We start from the raw sequence: 18,009 nt of genomic DNA, 5'->3' as shown, positions 1-18,009 counted from the left end.
TAATTTTTTATTTATGGGAATTGAATGTGCTTCAATGGTTTACTGGGTTGTAAAATAATTATTTTGATTTTTATTTATCCTTTTAGGGTTAATAGGAAATTTGTTTGTTGCTTGGAGGGTTACCAATTATTTTGGGAGTGAATGTTCTATTCGAGCATGGATTATGCAAAGGAAACCGGTGAAACCGCTGCAGGCACGGCGCTAATTCCGACGCGGTTTGTGTGGCCTTATCGGGGAGGAAGTGTTTTTCTCTGTAGCTCTTTTACAGGGTGAGACTCAAATGCTCATGTGTGATTTTGATGTTTTATTTGTTAGCTGCACTGTATTGTTCATTACTTTGTTGTAATTCTTAGTTCAATTAATTGTTATTTGTTTAATTTTAATTGATGGGAAGTAAACTTTTTTTCTGGTAAAGGTGGTCTGCCCATTATCCAATGACTCCTGTTGAAGGGTGTCTCACTGTATTTCAGACTATTTGCAGCCAAGTTACCATCAAGTTGGTTTATAACTTCAGGAGGTTTTGATGATTCCACTCGAGCCGAGTTTAATTCAATAATACCTTCATCACTATTGTCAAATAATTTCCTGTTAAATCATATTTATTTTTATTTTTTTCATGCAAATTTGTCAATTATGTGTCGTTAATGGTGGATGAGTTCATATATGGTAAATGGGCTCCATGAACAAACAAAACATTTACGTTTTTTTATGGGCATAGTGAAACTTATGTACGTGCTTGGTGGTAAATTCTAGCAACCCTTTGGGGTATGTTGCCTTTTGATGTGGTTGGATGTGAAAATGGTGCTATATTTTTTCTTAAAATTTGTTTCATCCCCTAAGTTCTTGCTGTCATATGCTGCGATTGTAAACACTTCTTCCCATTTTGGTATTTCTCCATGCACCATCTTGTTTTCTTGCAAATAATACTTATTACAAGGGAGGTAATTCAGTTGTATTATTTTGAATGCTTATGGAACAAAGAAGCAAGTGTATTGTTGTTAATTGTTCAGATATGATTTCTCTCTCTTAATTTAATTGAACACAAAGTATAGAAATTTCTTCTCGGCTTAGAAGATGTGCCTTCTCTGCACACAAGAACATAATGTTGTTGAGCTTGGAAGATGAACTGATTCTGTCCTAGCTGTCATGTGATCATTTATTTTAAATGATTTATTTACTATTTTGTGATTTTATTTTTAAATTGATGTAGAAAATTAGCGAAGGTTTAGATTCAGAGGAGTTAATTTGGGATCTTCACTTGGATGTGTTGTCATAATGAATGGAATATTAATGAATGCGTTAAACACCCCAATATTAAATTTGATTTCCTACTATTTCCACAAAAAGTTTACCGTGATGATCTGTAATAACAATATTTTTGAACCCTCATGTAGTTTTTTTTCATTTTGTTAAGTTGAATTTAGCACATTTGCTAAGAGCTGTAATTGGTGCATTAGTGAAGGAAAAAAGAACATTATTAAAATAAGAAAGAAGTTGGATTAGAAGGTTTTGGAATTATATGTTGACCAATGTTAAAAGATGTCATTAACTCTAAGCATGGAAAGTCTTTATCAGTGGGCTTTTTTATTTGGTAAGCACAATTCAACTCAGTAGACTTCTATTTCTTCGTATGCTCATTTTGCATAATGCATTAGGTTTTTGTGAGGAGTTCACCATATTGACCCTATTGGTTTATGAAGCTAATGGTTATTAATAGGGACTTTAGGGTGCACTTTCAGTTGACTCTTATTTTCTTTTATGGCATAAAAAATTAGTAAACATTTTGCGGGATTCTTTACATCATGCTGTCATTGGCACCCATGATGCATTCACGAACTCGCATCGTGAAACATTCTGAATTAACCAGCCTAAGCAACCAGTGTATAGGCTACGGTGAATGCTGCACCAATACTGCAGTAAAGATATATTCAAGATGTAAAAATAAAATAACCTGACTTTTGAAAAACCCCAGGATGTGTGTACTCCATGAGAAGTTTGTTCCTGACAATAAACAAAATAGCATGGTCCTGCTTGGTCTTTGGCAAAGGGTGAATGAAGCCAAAACTGAGGCCTATGCAATAAATTGTGGGGTTCACTTCAGAAAAATAACTCCTCATACCATGTTACTTGGCTTCACAAAGGAAACATTAAGGAAATAAACAGGAAAAAAAATGTTCAAATCGCTAAATTAACAGTTTTGGATAAGAGTTGTATCATGTTTAAGGTAGTGCATTGAGGGTATTAGTTTTTTATGGTAAATGTGGCTCAAACATAATGTAATAGAACTCTAATAGTTTTTGGTAGAGAGAAAAAAAAGAAAAAAGAAAAAAGAAAAAGAAAAAAGAAGCATATGTAGCACAACTTCTCTTAAAAAAAAAATGTCCCAATATGCAATATTCACCCCAATTGTGGGTTTCATTAATGTAGCTTAGTAGCAAAAATCTGGTATGAGTGCAATAATTTTTATGATATTTAACATTGGGGAGCTAACTTCCAACACTTCTGAGTGCAAATTTTGCTCACTTTTGTTATTTCAAAGAGTTAATTTTGGTCCACTTGTCATGAAAAATGAATTATAGAGTTATTGGTTCAAGTTTTAATATCAAATTTAATTTATATGGCTAAGTTTGCTTTGCTTTATGTAATCTCATGCAAGCATCAATGCTTTGTATACAGGTAACAAGTATGGTTGTACTTTGACTAATTGGAGTGTAGAACGAGAGTGATGGTGATTTTTAGAGTACCTAGTTCAAAGAATTTCCAGAGCCAGAATACATATACATATGTATATACACACATAAATAAATGCTTACAAATGTTTGTAGAAAGTCAAGAGTATTTAATGAAACTGCGTTCTAAATTAGTCAAATCTTCTATTTGACCATTTTAAATGCAAGAAGGAAGGTACATGATGCCCAAGTTGGCACTTATGTTTGGTTGGGGGATTTGGGAAGGGATTTGGAAAAGGAAATGGAAAGGGTGTGTGAAATGTGGTGAAATATAGGTGTATTTTATTCACATTTCACTTACCTTTTCCTTTTCCTTTTCCTTTTCTCTTCCCAAATCCTCCAACCAAATACAACGTTAATAAATTAAACCCCCACCATTGACAACGGGGCAATTCAACAGAGTAGGCTGCCTAAAGTTACGCAAAGTGTAGTTTTAAAGTAAACTTTACTTCTTTTTTTTAAAATTTATTATGAAATTAAATTTTGGTAGTTAAGCGACATATGGGCTTATAAATGAAGAGCTTTTGCAATACATATTAGAAAGAGCAATGAAGAGATTGTAGATAATCAAGAACTACCCTGAAGTAGAATGATGCTATTTGTGGGGCAGTGAAAACTTGAAAAGAACTAAATGATACGTGGTCCAAGTAAGCATGATGGTTCGCAATAAATTTTTAATTCATTAGTGCAGCTGAAATATGCTTGGGAACTGTCTGAATTATTTAAGCTCTGCAAATACTTGCCACTTAATTCAGGAACATAGAATGTGTTTGTTTGTTTGATTCTGTTACATACAGTACAAGATTGTTGTTGATGGCGAGTGGTGACATGATGAGCACTAGCCATTTGAGAATGGGAACTATGGGACAGTGAACACTGTTTTCTTAGCCAGGGAATCTGATTATGTTCCTGGAATCCTAAATCCACAAATGCATTCTGGTTCTAACATGGATGTGGATAACGAGGCTTTTCAGCGTTTGGTATGAGACTGATATAATGAACTGTTTTTTTTTATAGCTAGTTGCCTGGAACCTAATATCTCTTGTCATTTGCTCCTATGTAAATTCTATTTTCAAACAAAAGCATGCTGAGCATTTTTCCATCCTGTATACATTTGTACTTGACTAATCATGATACCCATTAGGAACTCTTGCTATTACAAACTTTTGTGTATTTTGGTGGTAAAAGTCAGATACTGGTGGATTTCTACGTGTATAGTATAGGATGTTACCTAAAGTTGTTATCGCTGAAGTCAGAAATTCTTTGGTTATCTTTATGCATACTGTTGCTATAGTTTTGGGCTTGTCTGCCGTTGTTACCCCTTAGATTTTTCCTGCCTACTATTCTCTTGCTAATACAGTCGGCATAACTGGTTTAATTCAGGTTTCACCTTTTTGTCTTATCAAATCAATGTGATCGTTCCTAAAATCACCTGAATCAGAAACAACATGATGGACTCAAAACTGTGAAAAGTATAACCCCATTTGAATTTTGGAATTTCTTTCAATAATTTGAAATAAAAAGAAATTTTATTCCCTATTTTAGAAAATGCAAAAAGGAAGTGTCTAAAGCCAATGGAGGTTTCCCTAGTTTGGAATGCGATTAATGAGTCTTAAAAGAATTTTTTTTTAAAAAAAAATCAAGAAATCTTTTTTTGGCTCACATCTGTCTTTAAGTGTTATGTATTGCATATTCACATCTTATATCAGTGAGAACATTGATAAAGGTGGACTTTGAAGTATTGCTAGATGATCTTTTCTATGACTTTTAATTTATCAACTTGTATATAATTGCAGGTTAGAGTTTCAGGTGGTCCATTGCATGAAGCCTTGCCAAGGGTATCAGAAGCTGATTTAGAGGTTTCCCGCCACCGTATTACTATATTTCTATCTACTCACATGGCTTATGAGCTGCTTCCTGAGTCAGGCAAGGTTTGAATAATTTTCCCTTGACTTTATTTTATTTTTATCTACTCTTGGAAGATCAAATAGATTTGATTGCTGCAACTATGTTTCATGTCTCATATGGATGCATGTGGCTTGCAGGTCATTGCCTTAGATGTTGATTACCTATAAAACAAGCATTTCATATTCTGCATGAACAAGTATCTCTCTCTCTCTCTCTGATGTTAAAATTTATTGGATATTGCTGGAGTGTTATTTACCTTAGAAAGATGTGCTAATGACTGTATAGTGTTAGTTTATTGAGTGTACAAGCAAATAGTTTGCAATGAAGTTACTATATAAAATATGATTTTCTGGCAAATCATGGAGTGTAATTATCTAATATTTGGCATGTAATCCAGTGGATTCCAAATTTGGTTGGAGAAATGAGTAATATCATTTTATTCTGTGGGGTTGTGCAATATACTAGATTATTTTAGTAGTTATTTGCAAATTCCCTGAAGTCACATTTTATTAGAAGTTCATCTATGCTTTCAGATCACATTTTTATGTGTCAATTCTTTACAATGTTTTCAGGCATTTAATTTATTTTTTTAATAACTAGCATTTATATGTACCTTTCTGAGACTAGTTATTTCCAGGGAATTCCTATGGCTCCTCTTTGGGACTTCTGCAATGGACAGTTTGTTGGAGTTCTTAGTGCTTTGGATTTTATCATGATTGTAAGAGAGGTATGTTTGGGGGGTTTAAAGTAAATTTGTTTGTTTTGTGTGCAGTGTGTTTGTGTTGTCATTGGTACAAATCTTTGAGCTTCTAAGTAGGCTTATCTGGTCATGATCTTTAAGTTTGAAAGCTTCTAAATTTAGGGGCTGTAGACAAGATATATAGGTTTTCTAGTTACTAACATCATACTATATTTTTGCGTTAAGTCAGATGTGAACTAGTGTAAGATTATTTCAACAAATGTTTCTGACCTATTCTGCAGCTCGGTAGCCATGGTTCCAATCTGATGGAGGAAGAGCTTGAGACACACACTATATCTGCTTGGAAAGATACAAAATCATACCTGAGCAGACAAATTGATGGGAATGGGAGATTATTTCCATGACAACTTGTCCATGTGAGTTTTTTTTTACCGGCAAAATAAATCTTCATTGATGGAAACAAACAAAGTAATAGGTTACATCAATGAAGAGGAGCTTAGAGCTAGGACAAGCTCAAAGCTCCGGTTGGTGAGAAACCAACAAGAAGAGAAAACAAAACAGCAGAAGCAAACAACCAATTCAGCAGATAAAACCCGAACCAGCCCAACAGATCAGATTAGCTCAACAAATTCAGCAGCCTCAACCAATTCAGCAGAACAAAACAAACATTTTGCTCCGCAAGGTTCTCATAACCAAAATCACCTATGAACAACTCCAAAGATGGTTGGAGTGTTTAAATTAACCACAGAATCAGCAGCAGCAGCCAGCAGAACACCACCAGCCAGAAAACCAGTTCAGAAGCAGAACAACAGATCACCAACAGTATGGGCTAACAACAAATTGCAGATTGCAGATCACTGACAGATCAGATCAGTAACAGAACAATAGCAGAAACAGCAGAACCACCCGTGAGATAACATCAGCAAATGAAGACACAAAGGTACCAAGAATGCTGCAACTGATGCTCAACAACACACAGATAGAATTCTTTTAAACTTAATAGCATAGCCTGGTTTGTCTCCAATTGAGAACCACGTCCTCGACTGTGAAGGGGAAATCCTTAATAGAACCTTTAAGCCAAAGAGCTAATCTGATCTTAATAAGTTCCCACAATTCTGCAGAATTAGGATGAGCATCTCTAAAAACACACTCATTCCTAAGCCTCCAAAGGGACCAGAGGACTACCAGTGGGATCGCTCCCCAAAATTTCCTGAGTGGGTGCTTGAATTTATCCCCCATCCACCAATTGAACAGAGCTGCTACAGATTGTGGGATACACCAACAGAGCCCCCATTCATATAACACAGATGACCAAATGGTCCAAGAGAAGTGACAATAAAGGAGAAACAATGCTGTCTAGGACACCAATATCGAGCAGAAACACCGCTGTTTTAACTCTGTTTTTCCATGCTAACCATCCGAAGAAATGTACTTTGGGAGATAAGATATTGCTCCAGATGAACTTGCTGATGTTGAGATCTGGCCCAAGGAAAGAATTCCAAAGAGAATATAAGGAAGACACGGAGAGAACACAAGAACCTGAGTTTTTACTTGTGGCATGTAAATGAATCACCAGGGTTGGCTACTTTAGTTATTAGTTATTTAGTCTTGATATAAAGGAAAAAAATTTTGGGATGCTGGCTTTGCCATTGACATCTTTGCAATGAACAAAGATGAACACCCCTTTTTGTAACTACCTTTTGGCTCTTTCTTGTGTCTTCCTTTACAACATCTTAATTCCAGCTTCTTTTGACTAAAAAAAAGTCTTACTAGATGGAATTCTTTACTAAGCTGCTATCAATATTGGGTCATATTTCTCCTGCAATCAATGATACGTGTGTAGTTCCATTTGATTTATGGATAAATTACACCTTTAACCCCTGTAGTTTTACCCATATTTTACTTTGGTCCCTATTTTTCAAACTGAACAATTTGGCCCCTACATGTGCCACTTTTAACCCCTGTAGGTTTACTCAAGCATAGGTTTTTTCTTAGTGTTTTATTTCAAGGATAACATATGCCACTAAGGCAACCTAACAAGACCTAATCTCCAAAGAGAACACAAGACCACTAAGGCAACCTAACAAGACCTAATCTCCAAAGAGAACACAAGACCCTCACAACCTGAGGGGTTTGATCAAAATAAAAATGCTTCTAACATATCAAGAGGATAGGAAAACCAAAACACTAAGGGGGTCTTTGAGCCCCCTTTTCGCCATCCCTCTTTATTGAGAGCTATATGCTTTGTTAAATTAATTCAATTCATATAATTTTTTATTATTGCCTCCCATGTCAGTCTTGAGGAAGCAAGTGACACATAAATTATTTAATCTGTTTTTGGAATTCCACCTCTGAAATAGGGATTTTCTTCATTTTAATATCCAGCATGAGTAGGTTTTGTCTGCTGACTTTTATGTTGGTTTAGCAGGCTGGGCCAGATGAGAATTTGAAAGATGTTGCTCTCAAGATTTTGCAAAATAATGTGGCAACAGTTCCTGTTATCCATTCATCTTCAGGCGATGCCTCGATTCCGCAGCTATTACACCTTGCCTCACTTTCTGGAATACTAAAATGTAAGGTTTTATTTAGTTTCCTGAACAAGAATTGGTGTTTTCTTACTAACCAATGTCTTGCTAATTTTCAGGCATTTGCAGGTACTTTAAACATTCTTCTGGGGACATTACCGATGCTCCAACTACCAATCTGTGCAATTCCTTTAGGTACCTGGGTTCCGGGAATTGGGGAAACAAATCGACGGCCATTGGCAATGTTGAGACCACGTTCTCTTGGTTTAGCGTTGAGTTTGTTAGTTCAAGGTAAGAGAATATCAGGTTATTATTTCTGGGAGGGGTAAACTTGCCGACCTTGAGCCCCAAGCATTTCTGTCAACTTCTCATAATTAGTTTTGCTTGGTAAGTTGAAGGGTTGTGCTTCATTTGATCAGCAGATCTTAATGTGCATAAGAGAAGTGTTTCTTCATGGTTTGTTTGTCTGTTTGTTGGGTTAAACTGTTTGAGGTCCCATACTCCTACTTGAGGTATGAACTTCCGATTGGTGATTCTTAATGGACAAATAAATTTGGATGTTATTGTGACTAGTCCCTTGCTATGGGAATGCCTAGGGATGCATTGGTGATTCTGAAACCATGTTTTTTGTTAATACATAGCTTTGGTCAAATTTAAGTATAGAGTTTGTAATTGAATTGTGATCTGTGCCAAATTTAATTTTTTATGATATAGATAATAGATGTTTGTTCTACTCTTCAAGTAATTTGGGTAATTTAAACTACAAAAAAATTCAAGCAATTGGTTTATATATATATATTTTATTGGCTATTTTACTTTCACTATAACTTTGGTTGGGAATGGAATGATGTGTTAGTTTTTATCTTTTGTGCTTAAATTTTTGTTCCTACATATAATTTTGGTTCAACAAAATTATGGACAAAAGGGATAATGGGGATTGGATTGGGTGATAAGATTAGTGAGAATGCTTTACTTATATTTCACCATTGTCCTTTCATCCTCATGTTATTGCGCCTTTTGTCTTTGCCACTCAAGTTACCCATTGTTGATGACAATGACTCATTATTAAATGTATATTCTGGAAGGTCAGTTCTGGTTCTAATATAGGACTCTGCATTATGAGTCAAATTTCAATTACAATTCCACCATCAAGAGTGATATGTCTGTTTTCTTCTTGACAGTGATATTACTGCTTTGGCAAAGGACAAAATTTATACTCATATTAATCTTGAAGAGATGACTATTAATCAGGTAAGTGCTTCAATTTGTTATTGTTGAGGTTATGCGCTTTCCAAGTCAAGCATCTTGATTACTTACCTAAAAAAAAAAAAAAGTGATGATGTATCATAGACTTTGTTTAAGGAATTGTGTTATGATATCAACTACTTTTTTGAGTACATGCAAAAACTACATGAATTGATTTTGAAAGAGTTTGGGTTAGTACAAATTTGGCAAGAAATGCTGAAAATCTTTTCATTTTCTCTTTGTTTTTGTTTTGGAAAATATCCAGGCATTGCAGCTGGGACAAGAGCCATATTCTCCATATGGATCCAACAATCAAAGATGTCACATGTGTTTACGATCTGATCCACTGCATAAAGTGATGGAGTGATTGGCAAATCCAGGTTATTTTCATTCTCTCTTATTTATGCTATGTGAAATGTGCTAATTTTGTGAGCGACTAAAATCTGGAGTATATGAATGTATGATAAAAGCTGTTGGATTTTTGATAAAATTAAAAATATGATTAGGAGTTACTCATGGCCACCCCATCTACCAATAAATGAGATTCTTGTGTTCCTTTTGGGAAAATTGATGTGTTCGACAGTAATTAATTTGAAGGGTAATGTGAATAATCAACCTGGTATTAGGGTTGGAATTCTGTTCTACTTGGATTTTGAAAAGCTAGTTGGTTTCATTGAGTGTGTTAAGTGTTTACGGTTTTCGGTGTAAGCTAAATTTCTTTTTTGGTTAACTGGAAAACATATTCTGTGAATTGTCCTTGTACTAGGGGATTGCTGTTATGTTTGTTAAATTGAACCAGAAAAACTTTGGCTGTGTTTGGTTTAGGGGTGGAATTATTCCACCCTCCTATTTCAGTGTTGTGTTTGGATATAATTTTCAAAATTTGATTCCACACCAACGTTTGAAAATTCTTTTCAGAATATGTTTGGCAAGTAGAGTTTTTGAATTTTAAATTTTGAAATTGGGTCTGCCTGGTTGTCTGCACGGTCGTCCGCCCGGACTGTTTTTGAATTTTTGGGTCTATCCGGTCGTCCGCTCGGACATCCTCCCGGACGTTTGGCCAGTTGACCGGAACAGTGCTTTCGTTTTTTCTTTTTGCAATTGCCACCTGTTATTTGAAAAAAGAATTATATATTTTTTTGATATTTTTTTAAATATAGAAATTATTTTTTTAGACCAAAATGACAAATTATTTGGCCATTTATTTAAAATTAACAAAAAAAAAATTAAATAAAAATTAATTTGTCATAGTAATTTTTAAAAAATAAAAAAAACATTTTTTAACAAAAGAATTAAAATAAAATTTCCAATCAAAAGTAATTTTAAAGTACTAGCTGAATATTTTTTTTTAACAAAACATAATATATATTTTTCAATATTTTAAATAAAAAAATATTTTTGGAATTTTTTGAATTTTTTAAATAAAAAATACAATAATTATTTTTTTGAATTGAATTTTAAGAGGAGTTTGGTTATAAGTTTTGAATAGAATTTTCAATAAAGCTTTGAGTTGTGTGTTTTTTTATGAGTTATAAGTTTTTGAATTAAGTTTTGAAAACTCTTTTCAAAGCTTATAGCCAAACAACTTTTCTTATTTCAAAACTCATTTAAAAAATTCAAAAATCAATTCAAAACTCTTTTTAAAACTCATAACCAAACAAATTTTCTCTTTTTAAATAATGATTCAACAACTTACACACACAAAGTACAACTCCATTCTCAAATCATGATTCTAAAACTAAACCAAACGCTACCTTTATTTGTAGTTCAACTATTGTAGCCATGGATGACTCCAAATGATAAGTGCAATATCAAATATCTATTACATGGTTTTCTTGTGCAGGTCTTTCTAGATTTAACAACATACTCCGAGTTATGCCACTTTCTTTGGTAGTTAGCTAAAAAACTAGCTTATTGATTAAAATAAACCTAGAGAAAAATCCAATGCTAAAAAAACTAGTTTGATTGGCACACTACTAGCTTTTTGGCTTTTCTGATAATTTTTTAACAAAAGTATATTAGGTAACCTTTGCTAGCATTTTGGCTTTTTTTTAATACAAAATAACCAATTTGACCAAGATATTGAATTCTAATGATGGAATAAGGAAGATGGGATAAGGCCAAAATAGGAAAACATCAAAATTGGCTGGGTTGACTTGTTCATTGGGCTTTTGGGCAGGAAATAAGCCAATTAGTGGCTAAAGTCAGCTTTGTTTATCAAAATGAGTTTTAGCTAATAACTTGGCTTTTAAGATCATCCCAAAGGAAATATTTCATTTATCTCAATCAAGTATTCATTACATTTTTCATTATTTCTTCACAGGGGTTAGACGGCTTATTGTTGTGGAGGCTGGTAACAAGCGTGTAGAAGGCATTATAACAATTGGCGACATCTTCAGATTCTTGCTCGGTTAGTGGACGAATTGACAGCTTTAGGGGCTAGTAATGGTGGCTTTGCACCCAAATTGTGTTTTCCTATAACTATCACTGTTGTACCTTTGTGGAAAGCTTCCTCACCCTCAATGATTTGTTTTCATTTTTTTTTTCGTCTCTCCCAAATATACCATGGATTAGCCTCCTGCATATTTGCCTGGTTTTTTACCATATTAGGCAAAAGATAGAGAGGCCTATACATTGCAAGGATTGGGCTTTGCCCCCATACCCTATTCATCTCCCAAATTGTTATCTCGGCTAAATTGTGTGCTGCTTCTATAGCTGCCATGTTTGTGAACAACATGGAACTAAGTACCAGTTGACATTTCTATGCTGTTATTGGTATAAAAGAGTGGAATAAAAATAAACCAGAGATGGATATTAGATGGTTAGAATTGTTTTTATGCTTAATTCATGGACCTGTGATTGGTGTTGCAACTGTTAATCTTCGTGCTGTGAATTTTTTTACTCTTTTTGTCGATACTTTTTTTTTTTAAGGCATATGACCTACATTTCCTTTTTGAAAAAGGTGTGTTCTATTTAGTCCCACAACCTTTTCTTGATATCCAAAAATCCTGTGTGTGTTTTTCTTTTCTCTTTCTCTGTGCCTTCGTTTTTCTGTCTCTTTCTCTTTCTGATTTTTGGCGAACGGTGACCACGTCTATCTTCTCTTTCTCTTTTTGATATGTAGTCACCGATGACCAGTGATCACCATCGATTGGGATTCATTGACAACCACCGACAACTGACTCCTTGCTTTATCCTCATCGACAGAAAAGGAAATGAGTTTCTAACGAAGAAAATGAGTAGATCTATTCAAATCTGATGTAGATCTACTTAGATTTACATTAGATGTGAGTAGATTTACATCAGATCTAGTTAGATCTACACAAAAAATAGTTGTCGGAGTATAATCATCTCTATATCTGTTTCTCTTCTTAGATTACACAGTTCTTTTTTCTTGTTTTAATAGAGAAAATTTCAAATTCTGAAAAAGTTGTTTTTGAGTTTTAGTTATAAGTGGTGAAAATTGTAAAATTTTACAGTTTTAACTTTTTTGGTGCTGAAATAAATCATGATTTAAAATTATAAAATTTTAGATTTTTGTAACATGCTTTAGAATTCAGTTTGATTAATAAGGATAAATGCTTAATAGAATCATACTTTGAAACTGTAATATTTTACAATTTCAAAACTTATTTTGTAGTTTGATTAATATTGGAGATTATTTGCTTAAACCCTACATTTGTTTTTTTCCATTATTGTTGTTTTTTGTTATGTTTTTTTTTTTTCCCTTTTCAGTTTATCAATATTTAGTACATTTTACTATATTTTTTTACTCTAATTTCTCTATTTATTCTTTATTTTTTAAACAATATTTTGGACATTCTGTGAGTCTCTGATGATGTTCTTGATGTTCAATGAATGTTCTTGACATTCCGGCAACTTCCAGTAACGTTCGGAACACTTTGGTGATACTTCGGCAAATTTTTGACGATACTCCGACAACTTTCAAGTGATATTGAACATTCCGGCAAGTTTCAGTGACCATCTAATTGAATTCCGACATTCCGACGGTGGTGAGATATAGCAGTCTTTAATTTTTTTTATTATTATTAAAAAAATAGGATTTTTGGGTAACAATTAAAATATGTACATTAACTATATGTAACCTTAATTAATGTAAATATTTTATTTTTGGACTAGATGAATTTTAAATTTTATATTTGAGACTTATTGATAATTTTTTTTATTTTTTAGGAATCGAGTTCCAAGAGTTTGTTAAAGTACATTTGCTAAAGTACATTTGCACTATCTAAGGTATTGATTAAATCCCATTTTAGACTTTAATTTTTTTTTTCTTCAACTATTGATTAAATCCCATTTTAGACTTTAAGGTAGCGTTTGGTAGAGTTTTCTAAATATGATTTGAGAATAGAGTTATATTTTGAGTTTGTGAGTTTTGAAATTATGATTTGAGTGTGAAAAATTTGTTTGGTGAATGAGTTTTGAAAAGAGTTTTGAATTGAGTGGGAAATTTTGATGTAATATGATATTTGATAAAAAAAACTTACATCTTATAACCAAAGACACAACTCAAAATTCTATTTAAAGTCCATAAAAAATTTTAAAAATTCAAATTTTTTTTTTATTTAAAATATAAAAAATAATAGGTGCCAAATGTTAAAAAAAAAAAAAAAAATAGTACTGTTCCGATCAATCGGCCGAACATCTGGGAGGATAACTGGTTAGCCCAAATTTTCCCGTCTTGGAAAGAGTTTTCAAAAATGGGTATGAAATTAATTTTTGAAAACTCTAAACAAACAACACACTCAAAAATAATAAAACATTCAAATTTTTTTTCTTCAATTTGATAATTAAAATATTCAAATTATGTCAATGTGGTTTAATTGGTTGTTGACCAGAAAACATCATTGTGGGAAAATGTAATACTTTATGAGGTAAAATTAAAATATTCAAATTATGTCAATGTGGTTTTATTGGTTGTTGACCAGAAAACATCATTGTGGGAAAATGTAATACTTTATGATGCAAAATTAAAATTAAACGGGAAAGTTTCAACGTCACGTGGAATTCGTTGAGGTTGACAAAATTGGACTATAATGATTATTTTATTTATAATAATTTTTTAATAAATTAAATGTGAGAATGTAATTAGATAATTATTTTATTTTATTCTTACAACATCTCCAATTCTGTATATATATTTTTTTCCATAAAATTTATTCAACAATTGGCACGATTTGATATATAGCTCACTTCAAAAACTTACTCCAAGAGTGTAAATCAAAATTTTCATCAAATATTTTTAAAAATACCTAACCCATCAAAAAACCTTATTTAACAAATTCAATGAAAAAAAAAAAATCAATCCTTCATTTGTTAATAATTTTATCAAATTTAAGTTAAAAAAATTATTAAAAATTTGATGAATAGATTAGATCAAAGTTTTGTCAAAATTTTAACTACATTTAAAATTTGGCGACTTTTAGTAACTTTAAATTTTAACTCTTGTTTGGCAAATGGATTGACTTTTAGTTGGGACTAAAAAAGTACGACAATATAAAATAGATTAAATAAGTCAATAAGATAAAATGTTACATTTAAACTATAATCAATAAGATAAAATGTTACTTTTTTTCTATAAAAAAAAAAAGCAAAAAAGTTAAAAAAATTCTTCCCAAACGTAGCTAGTTTAGAGCATCTCTAGTGGTGTTTGTCAAAATAGCATTGCTATTGCCAAATTATAACAATGGTATTCCAATGGTCACATGTTATTTTGGCAAATCTCAACCAACTTTCCCTTTAAGTTTGTAGGTGTTGTTTGGATATAGGTTTCCAGTGATTTTTTTTTATTTTATTTTTTTATATCATTTGTGACTTTTTTTCAACTATTTGTTAGGGGTGAGCAGCGGATATATCGATCAGTCAAAACCGACCGAGCCGAACTGATTCGCCGTATTTTGGACGGATGCGTGACGACGATCGGACGGTTGCATCGATTTATTAAGAAGACTAAGAGGGGAGTAAGGAAATTACAGCTATACGATGAACAATTAAGGGACGTTAAGTTTGATAATAAAGGCGTGGCGAGATTACTTAATGGTATTGAGTTGGGTAATAAGAGATCTGACCGTCAATCAGACAAGATCGTGGTTAAGGGTATCAAATTCATTGGTAATGTTCAATTGGGACAGGATGCTAAGGACGAAGCTGTGGTCCACCACGTGTTGTTTTTTGTCATTAGTGATAATAGTCCGTCAGACTCCGTCCCTACACCTGACAAGATATTTATTGGAGTTGGCGAGGGTAATCATGAGACCTGGATTGTTGATCCTGACCAGTCTGACCGTTTTCGGATGCTAAAGAAAATGAGATTCAAGCTCGTTGGTGGCAAGGACAAAGAGTACGTTCGTCACGGGATAGAAGTTGTAGACCGGTTCTTCCCAGTTGATGTTTGGACGGACTACAAAGATACGCTGTTGGGAAATGTTGGAAGCATTCAAAAGGGTGCCATATATTTAGTGGCTGCTACTGTTAGTGGTGGTTTTGCTTGGAGATAAAGCAAAGGTGCACAGAATTCCGCGTGAATGAACAGTAATGGGCGGGAATTCAAATTTTAAATTCCGAATCTCCGTATTTACAGCTGTCTATATATCTGGGTCCAGCCTCAGATCTTTGTCGGTGGAGAGAGATATGCGAGATATGCTTTTGCAGTTGGAGAGTTATTACACTGAGGTGATTTTCTGGTACCTTGTTTCGTCCCTCCTTTTCTTTCTGCCATTTTTGTCGATTTATTTGGTATACAATGTTGTACTCCTTAGAAGAGTATCCCGAGAATTACGGGCAGTTCATTCAAATGTGTGTAGATCACTTTTTGACGTGGCAACTAGGACTGTGGGAAGAGAGCCGGCGGAGAGCTCCGGTGAAGTTTGTTCCGGTGTACGAAGATCAGAGGGCAAAAATATCAAAGCTAAGGTGTTTGAACAGAAGGGTTAGCAGAGGTAACAGATCTTGTAAAAGTGTTCATATAAAAGATTTGGAGTTATTTATAAAAAATGGAAGGAATAGGAAGCAGCCATTACCGGACCCCCCTTGCGTACCGGAGGTCAAGGACATCGGCGGCCAGTGGATATAGGCGTAGTTACCGTAGTCGTGCACCTTTTAAGACCCAGTATGTTCGCAGACGGTACGTTCAGAATATTCCCTGATTTATTAAGAAGACTAAGAGGGGAGTAAGGAAATTACAGCTATACGATGAACAATTAAGGGACGTTAAGTTTGATAATAAAGGCGTGGCGAGATTACTTAATGGTATTGAGTTGGGTAATAAGAGATCTGACCGTCAATCAGACAAGATCGTGGTTAAGGGTATCAAATTCATTGGTAATGTTCAATTGGGACAGGATGCTAAGGACGAAGCTGTGGTCCACCACGTGTTGTTTTTTGTCATCAGTGATAATAGTCCGTCAGACTCCGTCCCTACACCTGACAAGATATTTATTGGAGTTGGCGAGGGTAATCCTGAGACCTGGATTGTTGATCCTGACCAGTCTGACCGTTTTCGGATGCTAAAGAAAATGAGATTCAAGCTCGTTGGTGGCAAGGACAAAGAGTACGTTCGTCACGGGATAGAAGTTGTAGACCGGTTCTTCCCAGTTGATGTTTGGACGGACTACAAAGATACGCTGTTGGGAAATGTTGGAAGCATTCAAAAGGGTGCCATATATTTAGTGGCTGCTACTGTTAGTGGAAAGGAATGCAAAATTACTTTAAGGAGTTAAATGTACTTTAAAACTGTTTAGAATTGTAATTTGATGTATTTTTATTTTTGATGTTCAAGTTAATGGAGGTGGACGATATAAAAACTGGGGTTGTTGAAGGTGTTTCGGCAAGTGATTTCAGTTGTATTGAACTTGCGTTGCCTAATTTATTTTCTCAATTGAGGTTAAGATACAAACAAAAAAGTATTAAGGTTGATAAAATATTGATAAAATATTCCCCCCTTTGCGCACCCAATGCTAGTGGGTTGGTCAGAGTAAATGTTTATGATCGGAGGTTAGACGGTAATGACAGTTTGCAGGCATGGTTTATTTTCCCAGTAGATTGTCAATGCGAGTTAGTCTATTATGGGAATGGTTATTGTTCAATTAACGACAAACAGGTGCCATGGATGGTTTATTTCAATTAACCTCCAACCCGAGTTTTTCTATATTTGGATGGTAGATCCTCCCATTGGTTCCACTGAGATCGAAAAATCTCGGGTTGGAGGTTTGGATCTTCTTCGTGCATTGGACTATGGCATGAAGGTGTGGGTTTCCATTTACTCTGACCAACCCACTAGCATTGGGTGCGCAAAGGGGGAATATTTTATCAATATTTTATCAACCTTAATACTTTTGCCAAACCGCGAATACCCCTAGTAATTTATAAGACTTTGCGTTTTCAGTTTGTTTAAATATTCTGTTTGTGTTTTCAATTAAACAAGAGTTTAAATATTCTGTTGAAAAAAGTTTTCAACTTGAATATCTTTTTTGAATTGAAAAAAATAAACGTATTATTTATCTATATTTTTTGGTTTTTAAATCTATCTCTAAAAATAATAAATAGAAAATATGATATATGCTGGTTGATTTTTGTTTTCAAAAATAGATATAGATGTAACAATACAGAGACATATAATCTCTACTACTACTCTGTTCATGGTTTTGGTGATTTGAATTGTTTTTATATTTTAAGAACCACAGATTGTAATACCTTATGTAGATGAGGCATGATGTGATTATAGTATGTGGATAAGGCATGCAGTGATTGTAATATTTTTTTAAGTCATTAATTATAATACTTTTTTTTTCTTTTTTTTTTTTGAGGAAGTGCACAAGTTGAATTATGTTGAAATTTATAAAATTTTAAACTGCCAAACCGATTTGCATCCATCCGCCAAACC

At 33.7% G+C, this 18,009-nt stretch overlaps 1 pseudogene; it reads left to right on the top strand.

Moving 5' to 3' along the window:
* Positions 1 to 141: 141 nt before the first annotated feature.
* On the top strand, positions 142 to 11,773 carry LOC145789284 (sucrose nonfermenting 4-like protein; annotated as a pseudogene).
* Positions 11,774 to 18,009: the final 6,236 nt, after the last annotated feature.

The sequence above is a fragment of the Camellia sinensis genome, chromosome 6 (assembly GCF_055761805.1).
Source record: "Camellia sinensis isolate YWXY chromosome 6, ASM5576180v1, whole genome shotgun sequence".
Lineage (NCBI taxonomy): Eukaryota > Viridiplantae > Streptophyta > Magnoliopsida > Ericales > Theaceae > Camellia > Camellia sinensis.
This window is presented reverse-complemented; position numbering and strand designations above follow the sequence as displayed.